General features: G+C 45.5%; 1 pseudogene; it reads left to right on the top strand.

Moving 5' to 3' along the window:
• The first annotated feature begins 22,623 nt into the window (after nt 1–22,623).
• On the top strand, nt 22,624–22,762 carry LOC123163402 (uncharacterized; annotated as a pseudogene).
• The last annotated feature ends 636 nt before the right edge of the window (nt 22,763–23,398 follow it).

Genomic DNA, 23,398 nt, shown 5'->3' with positions numbered 1-23,398 from the left:
ATCTTCAGTAGGATCTGGACTTCTTTTTCCTTAATGGTTGAACTTCTGGTTTTGGAGATTGCACTCCACATTGGAAGGGGAGGTGCATGATGCTCTATATTTTCTTTGTTTGGTTTTCTTTGTAATTTTAATTCTCCAGATGTTTTTTTAGACTTTTGTCTCGTGAGCAATCATGGGATTAGCCCAAGTATGGAACGAGCTGAAGCAGGCGACGACGCGGCATGCCGCATCGTCGCATGCGAAGGCAAGTCCGTCACATCCGTGAGCCCACTATATATCTTAGGGTTTTTAGGGTTTAGGGTGCATGCGGTGGGGGTGGAAATAGAATAACCGCATTGCGTCCTGTCAAATCCTAGCGCGCTGCAATGCAGTAGCGCGAGGCCGAGCAGGGGGGAAGGGGGGTCGGGACCCCCCTCCCCTCTCCCTGTGAGGCCGAGACAGGAACGAGCCGGAGCAGGCGACGACGCCGCGTGCCGCGTCGTCTCATGCGGAGGCGAGCCTGTCACATCTGTGACCCCATTATCTATCTTAGTGTTTTTAGGGTTTAGGGTGCGTGCGGTGGGGGGTGGAAACAGAATAACCGCATAGCGTCCTGTCAAATCCTAGCGCGCAGCAATGCGGTAGCGCGAGGCCGAGCAGGGGGGAAGGGGGGTCGGGAGCCCCCCTCCCCCTGCGAGGCCAAGACAGGGACGAGCCGGAGCACGCGACGACGTGGCGTGCCGCATCGTCGCATGCGGAGGCGAGTCCGTCACATCCGTGACCCCACTATCTATCTTAGGGTTTTTAGGGTTTAGGGTGCGTGTGGGGGGGGTGGAAACAGAATAACCGCATTGCGTCCTGTCAAATCTTAGCGCGCAGCAATGCGGTAGCGTGAGGCCGAGCAGGGGGGGAGGGGGGTCAGAACCCCCCTCCCCTCCCCCTGCGAGGCCAAGACAGGGACGAGCCGGAGCACGCGACGACGTGGCGTGCCTCATCATCGCATGAGGAGGCGAGTCCGTCACATCCGTGACCCCACTATCTATCTTAGGGTTTTTAGGGTTTAGGGTGCGTGTGGTGGGGGGTGGAAACAGAATAACCGCATTGCGTCCTGTCAAATTCTAGCGTGTAGCAATGCGGTAGCGCGAGGCCGAGCAGGGGGGAAGGGTGGGTCGGGACCCCCCTCCCCTCCCCGTGCGAGGCCGAGACAGGAATGAGTCGGAGCAGGCGACGACGCGGCATGCCGCGTCATCGCATGCTAAGGCTAGTCCGTCAAATCCGTGACCCCACTATCTATCTTAGGGTTATTAGGGTTTAGGGTGCATGCGTGGGGGGTGGAAACAGAATAACCGCATTATGTCCTGTCAAATCCTTGTGCGCAGCAATGCGGTAGCGCGAGGCCGAACAGGGGGGAGGGAGGGTCGGGACCCCCCCTCCCCTCCCTCTGCGAGGCCGAGACAGGAACGAGCCGGAGGACGCGATGACGCGGCGTGCCGCATCATCGCATGCGGAGGCGAGTCCGTCACATCCGTGACCCCACTATCTATCTTAGGGTTTTTAGGGTTTATGGTGCGTGCGGTGGGGGGTGGAAACAGAATAACCACATTGCGTCCCGTCAAATCCTAGCGCGCAGCAATGCGGTAGCGCGAGGCCGAGCGGGGAGGGGGGGGGGGGAGGGACCCCTCTCCCCTCCCCCTGCAAGGCCGAGACAGGAACGAGCCGGAGCAGGCGATGATGCGGCGTGCCGCGTCGTCGCATGCGGTGGCGAGTCCGTCACATCCATAACCCCACTATCTTTCTTAGTTTTTTAGGGTTTAGGGTGCGTGCAGTGGGGGGGGGGTGGAAACAGAATAACTGCATTGCGTCCTGTCATATCCTAGCGTGCAGCAATACGATAGCACGAGGCCGAGCAGGGAGGGGGGTTGGGACCCCTTCCCCTCCCCCTGCAAGGCCGAGACAGGAACGAGCCAGAGCAGGCAACGACGCGGCGTGCCGCGTCATCGCATGCGGAGGCGAGTCCATCACATCCGTGACCCCACTATCTATCTTAGGGTTTTTAGGGTTTAGGGTGCGTGCGGTGGGGGGTGGAAACAGAATAACCGCATTGCGTCCTGTCAAATCTTAGCGCGCAGCAATGCGGTAGCGCGAGGCCAAGCAGGGGGGGTCGGGACCCCCCTCCCCTCCGCCTGCGAGGCCGAGACAGGAACGAGCCGAAGCAGGCGACGACGCAGCGTGCCGCGTGGTCGCATGCGGAGGCGAGCCCATCACATCCGTGACACCACTATCTATCTTAGGGTTTTTAGGGTTTAGGGTGCGTGCGGTGGGGGGTGGAAACAGAATAACCGCATTGCGTCCTGTCAAATCCTAGCGCGCAACAATGCGGTAGCGCGAGGCCGAGCAGGGGGGGAGGGCGGGTCGGGAGCCCCCCCCCTCCCCCTGCGAGGCTGAGACAGGAACGAGCCGGAGCAGGCGACGACGCGGCGTGCCGCGTGGTCGCATGCAGAGGCGAGTCCGTCAAATCCGTGACCCCACTATCTATCTTAGGGTTTTTAGGGTTAGATATGAACTTCATCTGTTTTTGTACTTGAACTTCTTCTTTTTCTTTCTTTATGGTTTATTTATTCTTATTGCTTTACTTCTTTTATTAGAGTACTTGAACTTCTGTTCTTTATTTTTTGAACTTCTTTTCTCTTGTTTTTTAGGGGCATATTTATGTATGTATGTTTCTTCCTTTAGTAGTGTATGTGCCATCTATTTTTGGTTTTGAGGATATCAGCTATGCTGTTTTTGTGATCTTATCTCATCATAATAGATGCATTCAAATGGTGCATTTATTTTATCTACACATGTATTTACTATTTTAGCTGTTGGGGGGTAAAACTTTAAATTCGGTGGTGCTGCAAGTCCCACGACAGATAGGCATTAACTGACCATCTCCCTCGCCACCACCTGTCAGAAAATTCCTCCCCCTCTGTCGCTCGCTCTCTCCCCCCTCTCCGTCGCTCCGCTGCCTCCTTCAACTGCAATTCCCCCCGATTTCTCCGGCCCTGTCCCCTGCCCTCGCGAGTGGAGTAACCGGCGCACTCCCCCGCTACTATTACTCCCCCGCGCCGCACTCTCCCTCGCCCAGCCCACTCTCCTCTGCTCTGAAGCGAGGGTGGCAACTGCTTGCACGTGGCGTCGTGGGGAGTGAAGAACCGCCGCGGATTAGTGCTTGGAGAGGTACAAACGCTGCCCCCCGCCCCCTCCCCCCTAATGCTTCTATTCACTTTCGCTAGATCTGTGGAGGCCTCCCCTGTTTGCTCTGTTTGCTCTCTTGTCCGCCTCCTACCCCCTTTTTCTGATGGTTTGGTGGGACATTAGGTAGGGTTCTTGGGCGTGTGGTGGTTGGAATGCATTCCCCCGTGGCCAGATTTGTTTGTGATATGCTTGTGTGTGGATTTTCATTTCCCCTTTATTGATTTTAGCAGTCAGGTGCATGTCAGAGAGGTTATGGTGTGATTGCTGATGCTAGATCTGTTGTATCTAATGGCATTAGTGTTGTGGATTTGGAGGTCTAGATTATGTTTGTGACATTGTAGTTAGTTTCTGTATACGTTTTTTGTTGTGCTTGCCTATATGTGCTACTGTCATCTACTCATACTTGTTGGTTCTAGTTGTTTGTAGTTGGCTCTAGGGTTTGATTCAGTTTCCTTTTTTGCATTTTGTTGTATGTTTTTCTACTTGCTAACTATATGGAATCAATCTTCTGTGTTTACAGGTTGTTCTAGTGTTTGGAGTTGCATTCATCGAGGCGGTTGTGTTGTCATGGCTTCAAAATCTTCTCTGGGTATATTAATGTAGTTGTATCTTGTATTTTAAATAGTAGTATTGTTCTATATGTCTGCCCATATCTTCATTTGATTTTTATGTTGGACTGTCAGTCTTAGTAGTGTGAACTTCTAACAAGGTTTATGTGTATGCATTTTACACATAGTTTATGTGTGTGCCATTTCATATTTAAAGTGTATATCTTTGTTTTTTGTTTTCTTGTTATCATGTTCATGGTATTGATATTTAGTTTGCCTGTGAAATCCCATTTGTGGTCATGCTACGTCTTTTTTATGTGCTACTTGCTTGGGTCACATAGTTGAACTTCTGGTTTTAATGATTGTTTGAATGTAATGAAATTTGGTTGATCTTCTGTTATGCAAATTTTGTTTTACTGCTTTATTATGTATCGTTGAACTTCTGGACATTCATGATATATGTAGTATCCCCTCTGGTGTAGATTGTTTTTATATTTAGTTTGTAGATTTTTTAGTTTGTTTTTTGTGTTTACTGCTTTGTTAGGTATTGTTGAACTTCTGGGTATTGGACATTGTTGTAAAAGTAGAAGTCCCTTTGGTGTAGGATTGCGGATTAGAACTCAGCTGCCTTTTTACTTGCATTTTTTATAGTTGGTGATGAGTTGAATAGTTCTGAAAAAATGCCTGCGATCAAGATGGAGCTTCAGAGGTTAATACTGATGCTCCAATATCTGATGCGGCTAAATCACCCATTATCCCTTTGACTGTGATTGCCGAGGTTCCTTCGAGCCTTGAGAATTTTTCAAGCCTTGAGGATCTTGCTTCTGCAGCTCTTGCTTCACCTAGTATGTGAAACCCCTTTTCTTTCCATTTTAAAGTGTTGAGCCATGTTTTTTGAGCTTGTTCATGTCGTTTGTTTTTATTTTTGTTCCTGACTTTTTTTATTTTTTGCTCCAATTTTTTGTGTTGTTTGCAGATGTGTCCACAAAGGAGGAAGCTTTGAACACCATAAACGATGTTTTATCTGATTTGGGTTTATCAGAAACCCCTGCTGCTGCTGAGGAGGAGTCTCCGTCAGTCAAAGGTTGTGATTCCGTTCAGGATCCTTTGTGCTCTCTTCACATGTCAGAGACGCAATCGCAGTCTGTTCATGGCACTGAACCTGTCACGCAAGCCTAGGATGTGCCTCTTCAGCTTCTTCTGGAGGACCAACGTAAGAGGAATAAGCAAGAAGATTTTGACAAGAAGAGGGCGACCCGCCTTGAGAAATGTTCTGATGTTCCTGGATCTGTTCGTGCGGCTGAGCTCACTGTTGAGGAAGACGTGCCGTGTGGTAGTGATGGCACGGTTGTCCCTATTAAGAAAATCAAGAAGACTGTTGCGAGGAAGCTAGTAGTTGGTGCAGTTACTCCTCGGAAGAGCCCACGTATTTCAAGGCCTACAGAAGTTGTTGGAGATGAAGGGTTAGGACTTGGTGGTACGCCACGCCGTAGTCCTCGTGTGCTTGCCACTGCCGCGCCTACACCTTCTCCGCTTGGTGCTGGTGCATCTGGTAAGGGGAAGAAATGCGGCGTGAAGCGCAAGGTTCCACCTGCAAAGGTCAACAAGGGTGTGAAGAAGCGTTCTCGTGTTAATCCAGAGGACAAGGATGATGCTGATTTCAATGCTGATGATGAGGATGACGTCGATGATGATGCTACCGCTAATCAGGTATTAATGTCTCATGTTTACTGTTTTTTAGAGCATTTGTCGCTATTGCTGTAGTTTTATTGTTTTTAGCACTGCCTTGGCGTACATAGGTGACCTTCTGCTCCATCTCCATATAGACGAATAAATTAGCCCGCGTGCTTTGCTTTTATGGTATTACTACCTTTGTGTACATAGTTGGACTTCTGGGTATATACATGAAGAAATTAGCTTAACTTGTTGGTATACATGTTTGATTCCTGCCTTAGTGTATATGGTTGAACTTCTGCTTTTTAAATCTCCAACATTTTTGAAAGCATGTTAACTAGTGTTCATACATGGTTGTACTGCCTATGTAGACATAGTTGGACTTCTGAGATACATGTTTGATTACTGCCTTGGTATACATGGTTGAACTTCTGCTTTGTAAATTACCAACAATTTGAAAGCATGTGAACTTCTAGTCATGCATGGTTGTACTGCCTGTGTGACATAGTTGGACTTCTGGTAGTCATGTTTGATTACTGCCTTGTTGTACATGGTTGAACTTCTGCTATGTAAATTTCCAACATTTTGATAGCATGTTAACTTCTGGTCATACATGGCTGTACTGCCTATTTAGACATAGTTGGACTTCTGAAATGTACTGAGTGTGTAATTTTGTAGGCATTAGTGAAATTTTGGTGTAGCTTGTGTATCTCATTTTTTCCAGTATCAGCTTGTGGAGCGGCCTGAGAGGAGGAAGAGAGGATGCAAAGCGCCCGAAGAAAGTGGCCAAGGAGGAGGTGAGGCGAAACATTTAACAAGACGGTTCGCTGCTCACTAGGAGAGGTGAATACATGTGCAAAAATGCTACAGCTTAGGCACAAGACAAGGGTTATCAAGGCTGGTTTTGGTCGTGTGTTTGACTTGAAGGTTGATTCCAACATTTCTCGTCCTTTGATGGGCAACATCTACACGAGGATTGACCCTGCAACCATGATTCTGGACATGGGTGAGGCGAACAAGGTTCTGCGTATTACAAGTGATGCTATTCACCATCTGTTTGGATTCCCTCAAGGTAATCGTACCCCTCCTAGGCCTTCGAGTGATGGGTTTGATGATGTTGTTATGAGGTTGAAGGGCAAGCTTGGGTACGCTAGGAGTGACGACATCAAGACAAAGGATCTGCGGAATATCCTCGCGGATCTTGTGAAGGATGAGACGAAGGATGATCTTGCTCTGCAGGTGTTTTACCTGATTGTTTTCATGAAGGTGGTTATCCCTGGAACGTCTACACGAGTGTCCAGGGAGGCAGCAATGGCTGAGAATCTTGTGTTTGAGGATATGGCAGATATGGACTACTGCCAGTTGGTTGTTGATGACCTTCGAAGTGCTATTGTTAGGTATCAGGAAGGTACTAGCAGAGGAAAAGCTGTCACAGGTTGTGCCATCGCGCCGCTTCTTATGTACCTGGACTGCCTTATCATTGGCAAGACGCCTAATGTTGACTTGAGGACGCCTCGCATCAATTACATGGATCAGGCCAAGCTTCTTGATCTCGCTGCGGCTGACTTGGTTAGGAAAGGTGATGACGACCCAGCCAACAGGGTGTTTGGGAGACTACCTATGAGTGTTTCTTCTTTTCTGTGTAGTTAGTATTGCTTTTGTGTGCATGGTTGAACTTCTGCTATGTACATAGATGACCTTATGGTTCATATAGACGAGTAAATTAGTTGAACTGCTTGGCTTATATGGTATTACTGCCTTTGTGTACATAGGTGAACTTCTGGATATATTCATATGAAATAAGCTAAAGTTTGTTGTTGCACATGCATGGTTGAACTTCTGCTATGTAAATTTCCAACATTTTTGAAAGCATGTTAACTTCTGGTCATACATGGTTGTACTGCCTATGTAGACATAGTTGGACTTCTGAGATACATGTTTGATTACTGCCTTGGTATACATGGTTGAACTTCTGCTATGTAAATTTCCAACATTTTTGAAAGCATGTTAACTTCTGGTCATACATGGTTGTACTGCCTATGTAGACATAGTTGTACTTCTGAAATGTACTGCGTGTGTAGGCATTATTGGAATTTTTGGTGTAGTTTGTGTATCTGATTGTTCTGCCTTTTTTTCCTTGTCATTGTCTTTGTTTTCAGTATCAGCTTGTGGTACTAACTTGAACTTCTGCTACTGTCTTCTGTATTTCTGCTTCCATGTTCTTTCATTTGTTCTGCGACGTGTTGATTTTTGTTTTCATATATGCAGTGGAAGACACAGGCTGATGTTGTGTTCTTTAGGGTGATCGAACGTCCTGTTCTTACTATGCCTCGTGCCGCCGGCCTAGGTAGTGGAAGTTCTCCGAGATTTGAATTCTCACGGGATGTTAACACCGGTGCCCCCCTGTAAATCCAGGAGGTTCTTCTGCCCGTGTGAGTGTTGCAGGTGGCGTTTCTTCCGAAAGTTTATTCGATGCTGCAAATATTTCCCTTTCTAGGATTGATGGACTTCTGGAAACTATTTGTGGAGACATGGCTCGTGTTCCGACAACGGTTGAGCGTCTTAGTCGCGTGGATGGGATTCTTCCTCCCGGCCACGGTTTTGATGCCGAGTCTTCGAAGGAGCTGTTGTCGATTGAAGCTAAATATATTGCTGAGCTTCGTGAGAGTACTTCCCACCTCCGGGCTAGTTTTGTGCTGTTCAAGGAAATGCAGGACGCCCGTTGCAAGCCTTTTGAAGATGAGGCGAGTGTTGTTGTGAGAGAGATTCAGAGGCAGGATCCCGTTCATTTGGGTTGTGAAGGAGGCCATGTGGAGCGTATCGAAGAGGTTTGTTTATGTTGGCTTTTGATATTTCTTTTGCACTAGTGTTCATTGTTAGCTTTGAGTTATTATTGTTATGCAGTTATAGGGTGACCTTCTCTGTTTATAGGACGTGAACTTCAAGTGCTTCAGCACCTGAACTTCTATGACTTTGATGACTGGCCCTTTTTGTTCCTTTTTGTATCTTATGGTAGTTTTGTATGTTATCTGCTATGTTTACTGTATTTGGACTTCCATGGTGTGCCAATTGTGATAGTTGACCTTCTCTGATTATGTAATGTGAACTTCTGCTGATTAGGTATCTGTTTTCTACATTGTTATTTTCTAGTCTTTTTTTCTTTTTGGTACTAGTGTTTCCAAGGTGACCTTCTCTGTTTATAGGACCTGAACTTCAAGTGCTTCAGCACCTGAACTTCTATTACTCTGATGACTGTCCCTTTTTGTCTTCTTTTGTATCTTAATGGTAGTTTGATATCTGGTCTGCTATGTTTACTGTATTTGGACTTCCATTATGTGCCAGTTGTGATAGCTGACCTTCTCTTATTATGTAACGTGAACTTTTGCTGATTAGGTATTTGTTTTCTATATGATTATTTTCTAGGCTGTTGACGATGGTGCTGGGGTTAGGGAGGATGTTTTACCTGTCCATGAAGATGATCCTGTGCATGAAGCTGCCCCTGTGCATGATCCTTGCCCCTCTAGTGATGTATTAGTTGATGAGGTTCATGGCAGTGAAAATAAGGTACCATTTTTTCTTGTCCATTTGTCTTGTTGCCCCTGAGACGGACTTGCTGCCCCTGTGCATGAGGTTCAGTCAGCCCTTTGTAATGACTTTTTGTTTCTTTTTGCAGCAGCAGAATGATGATGTTAGTGTTGCTCCAGAGAAGGTTGCAGACATGTCCGTCTCAGGCACCGGCTGCTCCGACGGGGTGGTCCTGACTGAACCTCAGTCGTCCATTGGCGCTGAGGTTTCTGATGCTGAGCAGGGCAAGACAACTGGAGACATCATTTTGGAGAAAGATCATGTTGAGTCTGTTGTACAAACTGGTGGTAGTGCTGCTGCAATCCCGGAGATGTCTCCTGCAGCAGAGCCTTCAGTTGATGTTGATGCTGTACAGGCACAACCAAATGTTTTTCTTGTTTCAGATTCTCCGGTTGCTCCAGCTGCTGCTGGTGTCCTTCCCGACGACGCTGCAACGTCTACTGGAGACGACGATGAAGATACCAAAAGCGATAGCTATGGAGAGGAGGTTGATCATTCCAGTGCTGCCACTGGTCTAGGCAAGGATCCATGAAGAGAGGAGCATGCTTCTCTCTTCTTTCCCCATCCCCTCCCCTCTTTGTTGTTTGGTTTAGTCCATGATATCCCCTGTGAACTGCCTGTGTGGTCTAAGTTGAACTTCTGGTTTTGTTGTTTGTCGTGTGGGTTGTAAAGAATGTTAAGTGAACCTGTTTTTCTATGTGGGTGGAGGTTTGTAATGCATGTGTTGTGATGTCTATGATGCTGTGGTTTTATCCTTTCTGATGTAGCAGCTGAGATGTGCTTATGTTTTGAATGTTTGTGCTTGAATGTTGGTCTTAATTGAAACTGTCGTGAATCTATGTGCTTTGAGTGTTGCTGTTAATTTCTATTTTCTTTTTGATGAGCAGATAGCAAACTTGCTGTCGTCCGAAAGAAGGTTGATGACTTTTATTACAGTGTAACTAGGCTTAGGAATGATCGTTCCAAGAGGTGAGTGCAGCTACTCAATATTTACATCAGCCACGTACCCCCTGTGAATTGCTTGTGGTTTCTTACCTGAACTTCCCTACTCTATGTACCTGAACTTCTTGTTTTTTACTTCTCTGGTGCTGAACTTCTGGCCTCTTTTGTAAGCCTATTGTGATATAGCTGAACTTCTGTGCTAACATGTGTTATGAACTTCCTGAGTTTCCTGATGCTGAACTTCTTTTACTTTTTGTTCGCTTGTTTTAGATCAATGATTATGTTCCAAAACAAGGAGTGTGAAGCTTCTGTTGAAGATTTCACAATATCTTTTGGTCCCCGCGGAATGCTTCGGTCTAATGTGGCTGAGATTGCACTCTACTGTCTACGTGCAAAGTACCAGGGATCAGACAAACTCATCCTACCGTATTGGGTTTGTGTAAGTCAACCATACAGTGATTTATTTTCCGTTTTTTTTCCTTACCATTTTTTTAGTTAAAACTTGTTTCTCTCATTTTTGTATTTTTTCATATGTTGGTGTTGTCTGCATTATTTTAGGACAAGATTTTCAGAGGTCAATTTGATTCCCGTGTGAGGAAGTACTTCATGGCGAGTGGTCCAGATAGCATGGATGCACATGATTCGGTATGCAATATCTTGTTCTTTGCCTTTGTATTAGTTTTTCAGTGCGATCCACTATGTTAATATTTCTTTTATTTTTCTTTTGTACCGTTCTGATATTTAATTCTCATTTTTTAATGATGCATGTGTTTATGATGCTTCAAGTTGTTTTCCCTACTTTTGACCCGCCTGAGGTTCCTGCTTCCATGGGTGGTGTCGGTCATTGGGTGTCGGTATTCCTTGACCTGAAGAATTCAAGGTTCCAGCTTCTCGATTCCTACTATGGACCAAAAGATGAATGTGCGGTACGCCTGTTTCGGTGGATGACCGACAACATCAACTTTGGAAGGATGCCAGCAACAACAAGGAGACACCCTTCAGTCCTGTTAGCATCGACAATTTCCCTCTGTATTGGATTGATGTCCCCCAGCAGCAAAACAAGTATGAGTTCCACTTTTTCTCTTTATCACATGTGTTTAACTGTAGTTGTACTTAAGCTGCGACGTGTTTAATTCGTTGGCTTTCTTTTTCTGTTCTAACACTATTCTTTTTACTTCGTTTGATGGCAGTATCGACTGCGGATTCTTCATGCTTACGAATGTTAATTCGTATCATGACGGGGTTCTTGCAAATTATTCCCATGAGAATATCGGGGATATCAGGAAGACGTGGCTGTACTCAATCACTTCTTCTAACCTGTTTGAGACAGAGTTCCAATCTTTGTTTGGCTACTACACATGTAAGTATTTGGAAGTTGGACTGCTTACCTGCACTGCATCTTTTATTCTACCTGAACTTCATATTTTTCTCTCAAACTTGGACTTCTGCTTGAGATCTGGCTGGGCTGCTGGTTTCGGAAGGAGAGGAGCATTTTCTTTGTACATGAACTTCATTTCTATCTTTTTTAATTTTGCTTGTGTGTTTTGTTTCAGTAATTTCTGTCCTTCCATTGCTTAAATGGACATGAGCATTTTCTTTTCTAATTGAACTTCAGAGATGATGCCTTTTTATGGTTTTTGTTAGCTGTAGTTGAATGATTTCGAGTTCATCGGTTTATCTTGAACTGTGCCTCTAGTTGTGCCTGAACTTCATTTAGTTTTTTACTGCAACTAATTTTTTTAGGTCAGCTTGAGTAGTAACCATGTCATCTTTATTAGTTGGACTGCACATTGTGATGTTCCTGAACTTCAGTTGTATTTTAATGTTGACGTTTTCTCTTCTTTTTTTCTTTGACAGTGGATCCGTTGGAGTTGACCGATTACCACTACTCATTCCTTGGGTCACAGGAATACCAGCCTAGGGAGGAACCGATGAGTACAGCTCCGATAGAAGATGATAGACCTCGAACCCTCATTCCTTCCAAGTTGGGGGAGCAGGCTGGTGGTATTCATGGTACTCCAAAAACCCGTTGCTACAGGAAGGCTGATGCAGTCGAAGCAGCCGAAGCAGACGTGATTTCGTCTGATGATGATTTTGAGAAGATTGCTTACCCGAAGAATGTTAAATGTGCTGCTGGTACTGTTGCTGTTAGAGGTGGGAAGAATGCTGTGATGACCAGGAGGAAACCGGCAGTTGAGTCTGGGAACATAACTACCTCCAAGCGAGCATCAAGATTGCCTTTGAAGTGGCGTTCTTGTGTCGCTCCCCTGAAAAAATACAGTTACCCTCATCTATCCGAGGCCCGGAAGTCGAAACAATACGTGCTGAGTAAAGACGGTCTGGAGAAGTATTCTGATTGAGTTACCCTCATCTATCGCTCCCTTGCCTTGGAGTTGTAGTGTCTGAACTTCTATTGTTCTATTGTCTAAACTGCCGTTGTTCTAGTATCCAAACTTCTGTTTTATGTCTCCTCTTGCCTTCTGAGTTATAGTGTCTGGACTTCTGTTTGTTATTATATCTGAACTTCTAATATTTTTTTACCATCCTTTTGTATTCTGCGGGACAAGCTACTGCATGTTTACCATCCCTGGGAATGTGATTGACATCACAGGACATGCCCTTTATAGGCTTTTCGGTGACGGGCAACAGATGGAAGGAGACATAATGGATTATCTCATAAATTTGTGGAAGGATAAGCTGGAGACATCTGAGATATTCACTAATGCTGACAGGGTTGTACTTAGTCCCTACTTCATACAGGTTTTAGTTCTTTGCACCCCTATCTCCTTTTTTTTGACTTAGTTTTGTTGTAGTGGCATCTGGGAGGTGTTTTAATTGTGTTTTGGTGAATGCACAGTACTGCCTGGAGTATGATTTCTACGCCGCAACAGTTCCAAAGTTCGATGCAAAAAATTCGGCTAAACTCCTCCCAATGTTTGTTCGCAAGGAAGAAGACCTTCTTAACACAAATCTGGTTAGTTTTTCATAACTCTTGATTTTTTTTTTAATTTCATGTGCATCCTTTTGCTGAGTTTGTCAATAAGTTTTTGTTCATGCCGGTTCTTCAGTACATATGCTTTATAGTTTGTGTTCACCGGTCCTTTCATTCTTGGCAGGTTTTCCTGATTCTATTCAAGCCAATTGGCACAATGGCGCACTACAGTGTGTACGTGTTGAATAGATATCGTGGGAGCATTAACATCCTTGATTCACTTTCTTACGATAATATGGAAACATCGCGATCGAGTTTCCACAGGGACTGCCAAAATATCGTGAGTGTTTCTTAGCCTGAACCTCCTTTCACATTCTCTTGTTTGACACGAAGTTTATTATGCCTTACGCTGACAAAATATGTTGTTGTCTCTGTTTTGGTAATACTGCTTGAACTGACTATCATTTAGAAGTTGAACTTCTGCTATTTTGTTTAGGTGGATCTTATGCAAGTGTCGCTTTTTTATGTACCTGAATTTAACTATTTTGGTTAACATGTTTTTGACTTCATCTAATTTTGTTATTTCCGGCAGATAAAGAGATTTTGGTGGGTTGCTCGAGGAGGTGTATGGCAAGGCTGCATACAAGGCGAGGAAGCAGTCTAACTGGGTGACTATTGCAAAGAGGTCGAATTTCATCGATGTTCCGAAGCAGAAGAGTAATGATTGTGGTTTCTTTGCCGTGAAGTTTAGCTCTTCGTATGACGGTGATGAAATTGTTGAAGATTTTGGTGATGTGGAAGTATGTTCTATCTTTGTTCTTGTCTCATCATCCTTTTGATTTTTCTTGGGTGTTTTTGCTGTGACGCTCCTGCTGTGGTTTTAGATATCCGTTACTAAGCCATCGTTTTCACCTTTCTTTTGTTTACAGGCTGTTGCAGATGACTGGAAGGCTGAGTTCATGCACACTCTGGTTTTTAGCGAGAAGAATGAAGTCATGCGTTCAGAGCTCCCTAAAGAGATCCAGTCCTTTGGCCCGTGAATTCGAAGCATTAGTTACATTGTAGATTTGATTTCGTACAGATTTTTAGGTTTGATAATGATTGGAACAATTCCGTAAAGATTTGGTTGTAAGAATGTTTTTAGTGATTTGTGTATCTACTATAGGTGAAGCACTATTACTTATGATATTGTGGACAAATGCATTTGGTGTGAAGAATGATTTGGCTTTTGTGAATTTCAATGTACTGCGTCGTTTTTCAGTATCCATGTGTTGAATGTTTTTGCCCCAATAGATGTACCTGAACTTCTGCCTCGGTTTTGGTTGAACTGCTTGATTTTTTTTGTGTTGTTTATTTTTGGGCCCCCAACATATGATCGTAGACTTGAACTTCTGCTTTGAGATGTGGCTGGGCTGCTGGTTTCAGATGGAGAGGATATTCTGTGTTGTGTAATGCATTGGTAATTTTCAACCCAACCAATATGTATGCTTTTGCGTAGAATCTACATTTGTTTTTTTGTGTTTTTTCAAGTGCGAATGTATTTCATATGTAAATTTGTGCAGAAATATTGTTGACGTTTGTTTATCTTTGTCGGCATTGTACATGAACTTCTGCACGTATCCAAGCAGAACTTCACATTTGAACGCGTTGTAATAGGCTTGCTAACCGTTGTTTATGCGGCAAAACTTTATTTTTAAGCATATTCTTTTCCTACATCGATTTTACATACCAGAACTTCTTCTGTAAGCTGACATGAACTTCAAAACTGTATGATTCTTTGCTGGTTGCTCTTTTATGGAATACAACACGAGCACCTCCTGCCATAACATACCAGGACTTCTGCAGTAATATTACTTGAACTTCACAGTGTATGTTTTTCAATTTATTACTGCTTGCACTTCCATGCAGTACAACACCAGCACATCACTTCCTGCCATAACATACGAGGACTTCTGCTGTAATATTACTTGAACTTCACAGTGTATGTTTTTCAATTTATTACTACTTGCACTTCCATGCAGTACAACACGAGCACATCACTTCCTGCCATAACATACCAGGACTTCTGCAGTAATATTACTTGAACTTCACAGTGTATATTACCAGGGGATGACATAATGTTCTGCACATTGACATGACATAAGTTTGCATTGTTTTAATTGACCTATTCTAATTGTTCATGAGCCTTGCGTTCCTCCTAGGCTTTGGTGGTAGAGGTTTTTGTTTGACATGTACCTCTTCCTCTTCATCGTCCTCTTCCTCTTCATCGTCGTCTTCCTCTTTATCGTCGCATTCCACTTCCTCTTCCTCTTCGTCTTCCTCTTCTTCGATGTTGTCTTCATCTTCGTCTTCCTCTTCATCTTCCTCTTCATCTTCCACCACCTTCTGGTTGTTGGCTCTAGGTCTTGTTTTCTGTATCTTCTCTAGCATTTTGCTTGTCTTTTCAGCATCTGCGCGCTTCGGGCATGTTCTTGCATTATGTGGTTCATACTCCTTGCATATGCTACAAAGCCTGCTGCTTGCTTTCTGTGGGTGTGGTCCCTTCTTTTTTTCCATAACTTTGGGCTGCTGTTTTTGAGATTTGGGTTGCTTGACCTCCTCAGCATTGTTTCTTTCCAAGAGTGTTGGACAGGTCAGCTTGTTGTGTCCCGCAACCTGGTTGCACACACTGCATTTCCTGTGTCCAAGTGGCACTCCGTTCTCATCGTGCACGACGACTCTTCATGCAGGTGGTGCCTTTATTTGAGCTCTCTTGTCACTTTTCTTTGCTGCAGTAATTTTCTTCCTACCCTTTGTTTCAGAATACAACGGCAATTTCATCGTCTCTTGCTGTCGCTGCTCCATTGATTGGCCATCACCCTGCTTGCATTGGTTGGCTTCAGTGGCGGCGTTGAGCATTTCAGCTGCATAATAATGAAGGTCATCTTCAATTTCAGCGTCCTCTTCAGCCATCCTTTCGTCAGCATCCGCTTGATTTGCTGAATGTATTGCATCAAGCTCTTCCACAAGCCTCTTGAGAACATAGTATGCTCTGTCATATTGCTGGTCACATCTCATCGCTTTCTTGTTAACCATCAAATTCAGTTGCAGCAAGATGTCTTGCTTCGATAGCCTTGAGCTGCCATCTGATGCGGTTGTGTTGTAGTCCCTTGTATCAAAGGTTGGTTGTGATCTTGCAGTCTTTGTGTACCGTTTGAGGATATACTTGTTTGGAAATTTGTCAGGCTTGAGGTAGTCCAGTATGTTCATGATGTGAAGGCAGAACAGGCCTGCATTTTTGTGATGAATGCAGAATACATAGTTTGTGAGCCAGCAATGAGTTTCATAAATTTTGATATGATACTACTAGTCTAGCTATTTAATGAGCTTGTTTTTTTCGCTCACTTGTGTGTGTCCAGAGCTTGCATTCACACTCGTATATTTCATTCTCTGGGTCAGCTACAACCTGGAATTCATGCTTTGACCAGGAAAATCTTTCTTCATCATCATGGCCAGGCTTGTTGTGGTAGTACACAAGTTACTTAGTGGGCTCTGCTGTACGCTTTGCCCGAAATAGCGTTGCCTTTCTCATCCTATTCCTCATCTCGGTGTACACGGCTCTCGTGTACTTGATAGACATGTCTTCCTCGTAGCCGTAAGTTGTTTTTGTCACAGGATTGGTCTGCACATGTCAAAAAGTGAGATATTAGTCGAAGCAGAGTCATGGGTTTCATTTTTTTAAATTCAAAGTGCACATGTTGAAGGTAAAACAGAACATGATGGGGGTGTTTTGTACTTGTCATCATACCATGCTGGTCATTGTTTGCTCGTTCTCCTTCTGCATCCGAGTTTGTATGCAAGCATTGACCCGCCTAGCAAACTTGTGTAGGTTCTGGGTCCCCTTGACAAACCCTTTCTTTAGCACGTGGTTCATGTTCTCGCTTCGTTGTGTGGAAGTCATTATAGCACAGAAAATGTTCTTGTAATATGCTGAAATCCACATCTTCCTATCACTCCAGAGCTGCATCATCATCTGGTCGTTCTCCAGGTTGTACTTGTGCACGAGTTTAGCCCAGGCATCTTCAAACTCCGTTGGCATCAGCGGCCAGTTTAATATAGCTGTGAACTCCTCTTTGAATGTTTTATACTTTTTGTACAACAACGCGAGGTATTCCCTGTACTTCTTCATGATGTGCCAATGGCATAGCTTGTGGACGGTGTTTGGAAATGATTGTGGTATAGCTTTCGCCATCAATGGGCATTGGTCTGCATTAATTAAAAAAATGAAACTTGATTCTTTTTTTGTACTGATGGTGAACTTATGTTTTACAAGTACTTGAACTTCACATGCAGCAATATGACTATCTAAAAATGGCACATGTATTTTTTTCTTACGACAGTGTTCTTGAACTTCTGTGGTACCAGTGTTTGAACTTAACAGGTAGCAGTAGGACTACCTAGTAGTGTCACACTCAAATTTTTCTTACAGCATTGTTCTTGAACTTCTGTGGTACCAGTGCTTGAACTTCACATAAATAACTATATTTTTCTGAACATGTTACATATTTTTTTCTTTACATCTTTTTGTCCTTGAACTTCTATGATTCCTGTACTTGAACTTCACATTCATGACTAGTTTTTTCTAAACGTGTGACAGATAATTTTGCTTTCTTCTATGGTTAGTTGGACTTCTGTGCTAACAGTGGTTGAACTGCTTGCTATATATTATTTTCTAAACATATGACAGATAATTTTGCTTTTCTTCTACTGTTAATTGGACTTATGTGCTAACAATGGTTGAACTGCTTGATGTATATTATTTTCAGATAAAACCAAATATACCCAATATAGACCCATAGACTGAAAATATGATGAAACTTGAGGAGTTTTTTATTTGAACTCACCTGTTAGAATGCAAGTTGGGTGCTTGTTATTCATGCACCGTAGAAATGTATCGAACAACCACTTGAATGACTTTGCATCTTCGTCTCTTATCAGGGCAACATCAAATATCGTTGACCGCAAGTGATGGTTTGTTCCAACAAACACTCCCAGGGGCATATGAAATCTGTTGATCTTGTAAGTCGTGTCGAATGTTACACAATCGCCGAAGTCTTGATAGGCTCCTCGGCAGCTTGCATTGGACCAGAAAATGTTTTAAATTGACTTGTCCTTGTCCACTTGGATGTCATAGAAGAACTCATCATTTATCACCTTCATGTCTTTGAAGAATGAAACAAGTTTCAATACATCATCCAAATCATCTTTCCTTGCATTCATGGCTTTCCTGCAAATCACATGCAAACATGCATTTGTTTATTTTTTGCTAGCAAAGGGTTGTGAGCTAGGATGCCTTTTTACATTGCAGTATGTGGGTGTTTGAAGACTTGCTGGTTTAGCAGGTCTCGTCCGGTCATGCTTAGGAAGTAGCTTCCATCTTCATTTTCAGATAGCATGGACATGATTGTTGTGTGCTTGACATCATGGTACTACAGGAGCTTTACGTACTCCAAAATAGTGGGGTCATAATTCTTGTGTGAGTGCAAAAACACCAACATGTCATCAGTCTGCATGAGCTGGTGATTATGGTTGTACTCAATGTCCACTGCCACGCATGTGCCATCCTCTGCACCTTCACTCTCATTCTTGCATTGCAGCCCGTCCTCTGCGATGTTTTGTTTCGCTTCCTGCTAGCCTCTGAAACAGAAGATGCGTGTATCCCTTGGAAAGCGCAAACAAAATACTTGTGGTTGTCATTTCCATCCGTCTTCCTGATTCCAAAACCAGTGTGTCTGGCGTATCTATTATAAAATTCCCTTGCTTTCTCTACATCTTTGAATCACATCTTTAGTCTTGGTATTAGATAATCCGATAGATCTGGCGTCTGCAGAAAAAGAAAAAAAAATCCAAACAACACCTTAAAATGCAGTTTATGAACTTGTTATCCTGGAGGGAGCAGAAAATTTGCAGATAATACAAGATGCGTATATAAATATTTTTTGTTTCACTTACGTGTGTGTATGATCGCAAGTCCACCAGTGTCGGCTGCTGTCCCTCTGGGATGGGGCATGGCAGAGTAATCATAGCAGGATGCAGAAGTGGATCACGAGGAGGAAGGAGGGCTGAAGATGGCCTCTCTCTTGTTTGCGTCCTCTTTCCTTGAGGTGGTTGTGGAGGTATTGCGATCCTGGTCTTTGTTTGCTCTTTTGTTTTGTGAAGCAATCCATCTACCCTATGCCCCATGCAATTTTGACTTGTAACAGCAGCAGCAGGATCAAACGGTGGTAGTGTGCAGATCACTCTCCTCCGTGTGTGTGTTGCTGTTGGATTTGTCCTGGGATCCGGTTTATTTGCTTCGCTTTGGCATTGATGAGGCACACCAGGATAACCTCCAAAGTTACACGCAAGACTTGAGCTAACCCCCTCCTCCATCGGCGTGCTTGGGAGTCTGCTGGTGGATACAAAGAATCCGCGGGGGATTTCCGGCGTCACCCAATTAGGTGGAGCTGCAAACTTGTGCGGATAGGGCTGTGACGCAGCTTCTTGGGAGTATCCGTGTGTTTCGGGTGTCATCCATTTTGGTCTGGAGCAGGTTGGTAAAGCTGTTGGTGCGTTTGAGGTGTGACCCATTGAGAGGGTGGTGCAATGCGTACAGGCTTTGGATTGTGTACTTGCTGCTGGGAACTTCTAAGCTTCTTCATTTGTCTCTCGTCTTGCTGACATAAAAGAAAAAAATGTCTATTAGCACACAAGTTATATCTGCATATACCTTTGTAACTGAACTTAGCGTTATTCACAGCCTGAACTTCTCATATAGAAGTGGTGAGAGCCATCACACTATGCACTGAGCTGAGCATCTGCCAATGCCTTTGTACCTGAACTTCTTATTTTGCAAAGGGGAAATACTGTCTACACTAAAAAAACCTGAACCTTCATGAGTTTTTTGAATGGTTGGACTGCTAGTGCATACCAACCGGACCTTCAAGTCATATCACATGCATGTTCTATTTTCCTTTTATTTTTTTGAATGTGAATATGAATGTGAATGCAGGCAGATTTTATAGTGTTTGTAGCCTGGACTGAGGCTCACATACTACCTGAACTTCACATGCGTGTAAGCAGGTAGGCATATTTTATAATGCTGTTTTGTAGCCTAGACTGAGGCTCGCATACTACCTGAACTTCACATGCGTGTAAGCAGGCAGGCAGATTTTACAATGTTGTCTTGTAGCCTGGACTGAGGCTCATACACTACGAGAACTTCACATGGTTGTAAGAAGGAGATTTTAAAAAAGCTTTTGTAGCCTGGACTGATGCTCACACACCACCTGAACTTCGCATAGCTGTAAGAAAATAACAAACCGAAGGAAGGAAGAAGTTCAACCATACCCTGGCTATAAGTTTGGCCAACCTTTTTCCAGCAGCTGATAGGCCACCCTGAGAACAATTCGTCGTGGAGGTATGAGAGGAATCCCATGGCAATCCATGTCTTGCAGAGGGCGCGAAGTTCATCTGCACGAAGCAAGAAGGTCAGAGAATGCAAGATTGAAGAAGAAGGCAAAATTGGGAGGAAGTTCATGTACTGTTGCGGCTGAATTTGAGGGCGCTGCAGATGCTGCCTCCGCAGAGGAGTTGCTCCGTTGGTCGCGCCGCTCGCCGTCGGGCCCATAATCTGGTCTGCCAAGTCTTCGGGCGATGGCGATGGGATGAGGATGCGGCTTCCTGAAGTCCATGGCGTCTTCGCCGCGTCTAGGCGATGCGGGCTCCCTCGCGCCGGCGTCCGCCGTCGCTCGCTCGCCCGCGCCAGTGGCCGGCCAGGAGCTGGAGACGAAGGGGAGGCGGCGGACCCAGCTAGCCAGGAGATGGGGAAGGAGGGGAGGCGGCGGATCCAGCCGGCCAGGAGCTGTAGACGGGGGGGGAGGCGGCGGATCCGGCGAAGATCGTCGGTGACCACGGGGGGAGGTCGGCGGATCGAGGGGAGGAGGTGGGTTGGGGCGGCTCGGGATTGGGATGAGGTGGATCCTATCGGGGGGCCTCGGGATGCAGTGGATCTTGTCGGGCCGGGGGAAGTCCAGAAGTTCGGGAGGGCCCTGCCGGGCCCTATATAGGGGCTGCTGTGATCCAAATAACTATTATAATCCTGGGATTAGAATAGTGCTACTCTCTCTCTCTCTCTCTCTCTCTCTCTCTCTCTCTCTTATATATATATATATGTCATATATATTTGCTTTGAAAATTGTTGGATTAAAAAAACAGAAAAAAGAGAGGCAATGCAGGATCTTTGTCGTCAGCCACTGATGGCAAAGCCTCCTTTGCTGACAGCCACGGACGGCAAAGGCACCTTTGCCGATAGCCGTGGATGGCAAAGAAGCCGCGCGGCGGCCACCTATACTACCTAGGAGCTGACCCATTTGGTCAGTTTGCCTACAGCGGCCGACGGCAAAGGCTTTGCGTACAGTGGCGGGCGGCAAAGAATGACCAAATTTGCCTACAACGACGGACGGCAAAGGCTTGTCGTGCAGTGATGTCCAGCTGACGTCATTCAGCGGACGGCAAAGGCAGGATAATTTTTGCCGTCAGTGGCGGACGACAAAGGCTGCCGTTAGCCACCTAATGGACTAACATCGTATTTATTGCCGTCTGCTTTCTTTGCCGTCAGCTGCTGATGGTAAAGGCCCCTTTGCTGTCGGCCTCAGAAAGCAGACGACAAAGTAGCTCTTTGCCGATCCTATCGTTGCAGGAACTTTTGCCATCCGCGGCAGACGGCAAAGGCCTTTGCCGTCCGCGGCAGACGGCAAAGGCCCTTGCCGTCCGCCATCCTTGCCTTTGCCGTCTGCCGTGGCAGATGGCAAAGTAGCTGATTCCTGTAGTGCTAGTCTAACCAATGCAATGCGACGGCCTCTGTGGTTTCAAAATGAATGACTACAAGAACATGTAATGTTAGAAAAGAATTATATGTTAAACACACATGTTGTTACGTGACATATGTTGAAGGAGCCGCACCTATGTTTACGTATAGCTCTAGGAGAGATAGAGTAGGTTGTTAGCATATTGTTTAAACATCTTATCTCTTGTTCTCGAAGATATGTAATCTTCTTATCTTCCTAGAGTATCTCTACCGAATGTATGCGCTCTTTACAGGGAGGTGCGCCCCTGCTCATATATAACACGTAACGCGTCCCCCACATTGAGGTAAGACGCTTTCGCCTATTCGCACATGGTAATCAGAGCCTCCTCTTCCAAACCCTAGCTGCCATCTAGTGCCAAGCCATGTCTTCCTCTAGCACCGCCCAATCCAATCTCAGCGGCCAAGTCACGGAGAAGCTCTCCCGGACGAACTACGTCCTATGGCGAATGCAAGTTATGCCGCAGCTGAGGGGAGCCGGGCTCTTCGGCTATGTTGATGGAACCATGCCGGAACCCGCCCGCCTCCTCGTCACCAAGGACAAGGAAGGCAAGGAGTCAACCGAGACCAAACCTCTCCGTCCCATCTGGGTGAGGGAGGATCAACAGGTGCTCGGCTACTTCCTCAACAACCTCTCCAAAGAAGTGTTGATCACGGTGACCGCGATCACCACCGCGCACGCTCTCTGGGTGGCGCTCGCAGGCATGTTTTCTTCTCAATCTCTGAGTCGTGTCAACAACATTCGCACTGCTTTGATCAATGCACAGAAGGGCAACCAATCTGTTGCCGCATACTATGCTTCTATGTGCGGCCTGGCCGATGAACTCGCCGTGTCTGGCAAGCCCATCCAAGATGATGAGCTGATCTCCTACCTGCTGCACGGGCTGGACATGGATTACCAGGCCCTCGTCTCTACCCTCGATGCCCGCATCACGCCGGTCTCCCTCGATGAGCTGTACGCCATGCTGAGCAACTTCGATCAGCATGTCGCGCAGTTCCACAGCACCGGCGGTGGCTTCAAGTCTTCAGCAAACGAGGCCACCCGCGGGCGCGGCGGGTACTCATCCCATCACCATGGTCCTCCTTGACACAAGGGCAAGCAAGGTGGTGGAGGCTCCAGCAACTCTCGCTCCCGCAGCGGGCGCCCTAACTTCACCAGCAACAAGGGCCGACGTGGCGGCGGCGGCGGCGGCAGCTCGGGATGGTCACGACCCGATGTTGTACGCTGTCAAATCTGCGGCAAACCTGGCCACACAGCCAGGGATTGCTGGTATCGCTTTGATGAAGATGAAGCTTCCTCGGATGAAGAAGACAAGGTTGCTGCTGCCGCCGACGGGACCTATGGCATCGATACCAACTGGTATCTTGAAAGTGGTGCCACAAATCACCTCACGGGCGATCTCGAGAAGGTGACCCTCCGTGAGAAATACCATGTGAAGGACCAGATCCACACGGCAAGTGGTGCAGGTATGAGGATAAGTCATATAGGTCATTCTGTTATACGTACCCCTTCCCGCAAAATTCACCTTAGAAAAATTCCGCATGTTCCTAGTGCCAAAAAAATTCTCTCCGTTCATCGTATCACTATTGATAATCATGTGTTCATTAAATTCCATC

The sequence above is a fragment of the Triticum aestivum genome, chromosome 7B (assembly GCF_018294505.1).
Source record: "Triticum aestivum cultivar Chinese Spring chromosome 7B, IWGSC CS RefSeq v2.1, whole genome shotgun sequence".
Classification (NCBI taxonomy): domain Eukaryota; kingdom Viridiplantae; phylum Streptophyta; class Magnoliopsida; order Poales; family Poaceae; genus Triticum; species Triticum aestivum.
Note: the sequence above shows the minus strand (reverse complement) of the source record. Positions and strands in the feature narration are given on the sequence as shown.